General features: G+C 43.4%; 1 protein-coding gene and 1 long non-coding RNA gene across 12 annotated transcripts in view; one reads left to right on the forward strand and one right to left on the reverse strand.

Annotated features, from left to right (window-relative positions):
- The window catches only part of Fbxo38 (F-box protein 38), a 55,627-nt gene extending 52,486 nt beyond the window's left edge, over positions 1-3,141 (reverse strand). For 3 of the 11 annotated variants that reach the window (XM_017797038.2, XM_029561383.1, XM_029561381.1), the window contains exons 1-2: positions 3,018-3,127; positions 587-631 (exon numbers count right to left, since the gene is read on the reverse strand). The gene's annotated coding sequence lies outside the window, so the exon portion shown is untranslated. Of the gene's footprint in view, positions 1-552; positions 632-2,979 lie in introns of all 11 variants that reach the window. The other 8 variants (XM_017797037.2, XM_029561378.1, XM_008828668.2 and 5 more) reach the window with 6 other exon arrangements.
- Positions 3,142-3,252: 111 nt separating this feature from the next.
- On the forward strand, positions 3,253-4,271 carry LOC115069548. Its single transcript, XR_003848798.1, has 2 exons — positions 3,253-3,349; positions 4,197-4,271. It is a non-coding gene; the product is annotated as an uncharacterized LOC115069548 (long non-coding RNA).
- Positions 4,272-6,203: the final 1,932 nt, after the last annotated feature.

Raw genomic sequence — 6,203 nt, forward strand, 5'->3', positions numbered from 1 at the left:
TAAAAGTCCTATTCCTTTATGCCCTAAATCCTTACAACTGAAAATCTTCCTAGACTGGTCAGTCTCAGCACCCTCATCACTGACTCAGTCATCCTTCCCTCACATCACTAGGCACTCCTGAACACATCTTACTTCACAGTGACTGGATAAACTAAGTCACCTTAAAACTAGCCAAAAATTCAGGGGATCTCTTATACATTTTTCACAATTCTAAATCATGTCTCTAAATCCTTACAACTGAAAATCTTCCTAGACTGGTCAGTCTCAGCACCCTCATCACTGACTCAGTCATCCTTCCCTCACATCACTAGGCACTCCTGAACACATCTTACTTCACAGTGACTGGATAAACTAAGTCACCTTAAAACTAGCCAAAAATTCAGGGGATCTCTTATACATTTTTCACAATTCTAAATCATGTCTCAATCTGTATCTAACAGCAATTTTCTTCAAAAGACCCTCTTTGCTTGATTACTAGTGTCAAGTCATCCCTCCGCCCCTCACTATTAAGTACCAGGTGGCAGCAAAAGTCTCTCCATGAGGTTTACACACCTGGAGTGAAGATAATGTCCACCGTGTTTCTTACCTCAGTCATTTCAATTCACTACAGACCAAATTGCATTTCGTTACCCTAAAAAACAAACAAAAAAGCAAAACAAAAAATTTAAAAATATCCCAGTATCCTCAATGATCCTACATAGGCAAGGTCTTTGCTGTCTTTTTCTAATGTTGCTTTATTCTCTGTTGGCGTCAATTAGTTATGGCAAAGTAATCTTGCATGTCAGCTAATTAACATTAATAGAGTATTTCATATGTCTACTATCTAGGAAATACTTTTTTCCTAAAAAACACCTCGCATCCACTATACTACTGATTTTAAGAAGGGAGGGGTGATGGTGAAGACAAAGAATCATAGTGCTTCAGAGGGCTTAGGACTCTAATCCAGCCCATCATTTTACAGACCATGAAAATGAGGACTGGAGTGGTATGCTATCTTTCCCTAACGTCACGGAGATAGAACATGCCATTTTTGAAGCAAGGATCTTGGCCTTCAATCCCTGTTCAAAATCAATTTTGTTTCACTACACCTCCCAACTGTACTAAAACCTAGATTTCCCTTTGCTATGTACTAGTGTCTGTTTTTGTTTTTGTTTTTTTGTTGGGGGGGGGGCAGGGCCTCCCTGTAGCCCCAGCTGGTCTGGAACTCACTATGTGGAACAGGCTGACCTCAAACTCTCAGAGATCTACCCGCTTCCCAAGTGCTGTGATTAAAGGCCTCCACCTCACCTGGCACACCACTGACTCTTTGACTTAAGATAAAACATGTACCTTAGACACATAGCCATTTAAACACATACAGTGTTATGAGAATTCCTTCCCTGGGGAAACATAAACACTGTCTACCTTATAAGGCTCCAACAACAAACCAAACCAAAGAACAGCTCCACCAAAGTTTACCCTGGGGAACTAATGGGTTTACTGGGCTTACTTCCAGAGCAGAGGTGAGGGGTTATTTACAGAAGCCTGGGAAAGTCCTCACTAGGCACAAATGACAGCCTCCCCATAGCTATACATGTAGAATGATCCCTTCGCAGCCTACGTACTTTAGTACCTTCCTAGACCAAGAGGCTGCATGCAGTTTGAGCTGAATTGCATACAAATGGCCAAGGAGGTGCAGGAGGGAAAGGCCTGAATCTCAGGTGATGATCCAATGATCCTCCCCCATTCTTTCTATGAAAGAATGGCAACAGGCCTGACTTGGGGGTTGAAGTGAGGGGTGTCTCTTTCAAGAAGTCACAGCTGATCTGATAAAAATGATGGCTGTTATGCTCAGAGGATAGCACTCTTCAACACACACACACACACACACACACACAATCAACATCCTTCTCCCAAAGACAAGAGAATAGCAACATCACAAAAGAGGGGATGGAGAGAGGGATAGTCTACTGGTCATCTAAAATAGTAATTCTCAGAATAAATGTTAAAAATACAAGCATAGATATTTGTCAATCTATAACTACAAAGCATATAGCTTCCATATCCCAATTTCTCCCACCTCCATAAAACCACAGATTTACAGAAACATTGTTGTATCTTTCAATTGTGCTGACAGAGTAGGATGTGTTTAATTCAACTCTTTGATAGACGAGAAACTCCTTGCTTACAAGCAAGGATGAGATTTGCGGGAGATGAACTATCAAGTAAACGGCAGCACTAGGACAAAAATCATGGTCCCCTATTTTTTCTTTTCTTTTCTTTTTTTTTCTTCACTTTTTACAGCGGATTAAGTTATAAAGTTTTCTGGGGCCCAGGAATTTCTGCAAGTGCCTCAACTGCCCTTGGCCACCTCGGAACCTGGAAGGAAATCTGTGGACACCTCTTCTTCGGCAACTCCTGGCTACACAGGGTACAAAAAGGACACGCTTTTCTGGTTTAAAAATCCGTGAAAGGGGAAATGAGAGTATAATGTATATGATATTCGGGTGAGAGGGGGCCTCTGAGGAAGCCAACACATTCATTTAACAAATAAGTAAATAAGGCACAGAGAGGGTAATGGTCCTGGACAAGGTCACACAGAGTCGATGCCACAGGTTAAAAGTGGAACTGAGAGCTCCTTATCCCCAGAAGTGGCAGCCTCTCAAAGATGTATTGACCACCGAGTCATTTCTCGGATGGACAAGCCTTCCTCAATTTACCGGGCTAAACATTAGTATTAGAATGGTGGAATAAGTGAGGCCCACAGCGTGTGTTGGGGGAGGTCCCCAAAATCCGGGCCAAACCTCCCATTTCGCTGACGAAACCGAGATCCCGAGAAGGCTCTGCATGCCGGAATCTTGGGCTGGGTGCACAACCAAGGCCTGGAAGGCCAGAACTACTTATCCAGAGGCTCCTTTCCTGGGAGCTGCAGGCCCAAGGGGCCAGGAACCCGAGAGCGAGAGTCCGGCCAGAGCCCTCCATCCGCCCCCGACCGCGCACCTCTAGCTTCCCAGCCGCCTCCCTGGGCCGCGCCTCACCTACGCCGGCCCTCCGCCTGTTATTGTGGTTCAGAGGAACAGAGAAACACGACAGACTCTTCCCGCGGCCCCCACCGCCACAGCACTTCCGCTTCCGCCGCCGCTCGGGCATTCCGAAGTGTTGTCATCCGGGGCTGGGCCTGGATCTGCCCCACCGCGTCCATATTGAGCGTGGCAACGTGGTGGCGAAGCAGCCATGTTAAGCGTGGCCTTTCTGACACGCATCCTTCTTCCGGTAACGTGAGCATGCCAGGCCGGAAGCGCCGAGACTCGGGAGCCCTGGAACCAGGGTTTGGCGGCCCGTCAGTGGGACTGATGCTGAGCTATCTGGAGTAAGCCTTGGGCTCCTGTCTTTGTTATTTGTCAAATGAATAGGTGAAAATAAAGCCACCCCCATCCCGCAAAACAATTCGACTGAAGCGAGAACGCTTTCGTTTTTCGGGGTGGGGGGCGCTGTAGAAGGAGAGGACGCAGTTAGAAATACTAAAATCATTACGTGATTTGGAAACATTGTCTTTGCGTGTATGTAGTTTATAGTATCTTACATTCCATGGTTTTCACACCAGTGCCTCATTAATTTCTGAGCCTTTGATTTATGGCATATGAGCCAGGGATCAGGTTGATCATTTCTTGTTTTCTAAATTCTCTTCAGAAAAGATAACTGTGACGGCAGAAAACGAATAAAATCCAGATTTTAGCTCTGAAGTCCCATGTTAATGCCCTTACATGTATGTAACGAATGTGGGCTACAGCACTCAATTCTCAGTAGGCACCTCTCGGGGCAGGCAGAGTGTATGTGCCTAGAAGCATTCAGGCCTCCATTTGACAAAATACAGGGATGCTACGCTTTTGGAGAAGGAAATATGGCTCATGGGAGCACCATGTTCTCTTTATTCTTTTTTATACCAGACCTTCTGGTTTTCAGCTGCTTTCTCAGTGAAGTTTGGCACCCTGAGCTTTAGCTTTTCTTTAGTACTCAGTTCTAGCTACAGAGTTCTATGTGCCAACTATGTATCTTGAGTTAGAGGCCTGGAAGAAAAGCCAAATAAATCTTAATCATAACGTTCATATTGCATAGCTCCTGTGAGTGAATATAAAGTTGTATTCTCATGTTATTGTTTCTGTCAATATTATATTTAGACCAATAACTAAGAGTAACTTTTTTTTTCTGTTTCCTAGGTTGTTTTGAAGAATGAATAGGAATACCTATCTAGTACTGAGCCTGGCATAATACATAAGACAAAGTTTATTTTACCAGAGGTGAATCTTTTCAATTTGATATATTCTTTCATTTGATGGACATTTTTTACACAGAAATACAGCTCACCTTTCAAAAGGAATAAATGATAGTTTGTTCTGGAAGCACATATAAGTGATTATGGTCTAGGAACACAGACTCAGGTTACACCCAAAACTATATTCCAATGTGCAGCAGTTATGAGAAGTTTTTAGAGTAACAGAAAAAGAAAATCATAGATCACTTTTAAAAGATACTGGTAGGAGTATCAGGTATGTGGGTTATAATAGATGGAAATCCCTGTTATAAAACTCAGGAATTATTTTTTCCTGTCACTGCTTCAAGCTCTGTTCCTTAATCTTTAGAAGAATGAAAACTAATATGTTAGACTGTAGATTGAAATGCCTAAAGGCTTATGTTCGTCATTCAGCCAATGTTTACTAAAAGTCTAAATATAAAACCTGGGAATTTAACATGCACGAGGGATACAGAAATGACTGGGAACTAACCTCTGTTCTCAACCAGGTGTGGAGACACTATTTACAAAGATACTTAGTGAAATTCAGAAGTCCTGGCACACAATTGCCAAGATGTCCAGGCAGCACAGAGAAGGAACACTAAGTACAGGCTCTGAACAGCTACATCTGTCATAGTTTCAAGGACTTTCATTAACTTGCTCTTTTCATCCAAAGTTGTTGTGGAACGCTCTTCCCTGGGCATGACATAGCCATTGCCCTCTTGAACTCTCAGTGGCTGTAATTACCAACAGGAGACTTACGCAAGATTGGGTCCATTAATGTTCCATCATGGAGTGGGAAGGCGTTTATTATTACCCCTGAGACTATATAGGCAGTTATCCATTATCCATTTCTATGGGACAGGGGTTCACAAGACTACATCCCACTACAAAGATTTATAAACAACAGTTGCAGAGAGAGAAGGGAAAGGGGAGAAGGGGAAGAGAGAGAGAGAGAGAGAGAGAGAGAGAGAGAGAGAGAGACTGAGATTTTCTTCAATGCTGTATCTGCTCATAAATTGTCCACAACCCTGTAATAAAACTTTACCTATGCTCCTATAACTAACCCTAATTAAATGCCTTGGTTTCCCAAGCTAGACTTGAGTGATCCATCATTGGGTTTGTCTCTTTAGGAAACATCTACATTATGCCCCAAATGTGGGGCGTGACAAAACCAAGGCTGAGTCTGGGGGGAGCACTTGCATTGCCTCTGCTGTGGGTGATGAGTCCACAGGGGCAATCCTGATGTGGCCGTCCTTCCCTATGTGGTATGGAATGGCAGGTCTCCTTGCTGTGCTAGCAGTTGCATTGTCCATGCTGTGGTGAAAAGATATGCATCTAAGTCTGCCCCATCTAATGCTGGAGTGTCTGTTGGAATATTCCAAGATAGCTTAGCTGTCTTCCTCTATAACATGATATGGAGTGTCCCACACCTCCCTGATAAATAGGGTTCACAACATGATTATGGAGACACCACCCCAAATGGCCGAGGGGGTAGAGAACATATTACAGTAGCACATGTGGGATAGCATCACAAGCAGGCTGTAGGATCAGAATCAATTGCCCTTGCTCTGGCAATAAGACATGCAACAGAGATTATGCTGTCTTTCCAGAAAGGATTTGCTTGGGTAAGGGATGAATTTAAAAAAAAAAAAAAAAAAAAAAAACATGAAGATACTATCTTCTGCACTAGCTTCTGAATTGATGGGAAAAGTGATGTTGTATAGCACTATCCTAGCAAATGTTAGTCACAGCCAGTTTTGTTGACTGTTGATATTCCTGCATAGAAAGGGGTTGATTGGGGCAGGTCTTTGGAGCACCACCCCGAGGATAACCAGCCACTCCTGCTAGATATTTGTATGCAATTCTGTCCTACTTGCTTGTGGCCTGGGGTCTCAGAGAGGTGCTAGAGTTATAGACTGGGAAGATTCCA

The sequence above is a fragment of the Nannospalax galili genome, unplaced genomic scaffold (assembly GCF_000622305.1).
Source record: "Nannospalax galili isolate Female #2095 unplaced genomic scaffold, S.galili_v1.0 scaffold4514, whole genome shotgun sequence".
Taxonomy (NCBI): Eukaryota; Metazoa; Chordata; class Mammalia; order Rodentia; family Spalacidae; genus Nannospalax; species Nannospalax galili.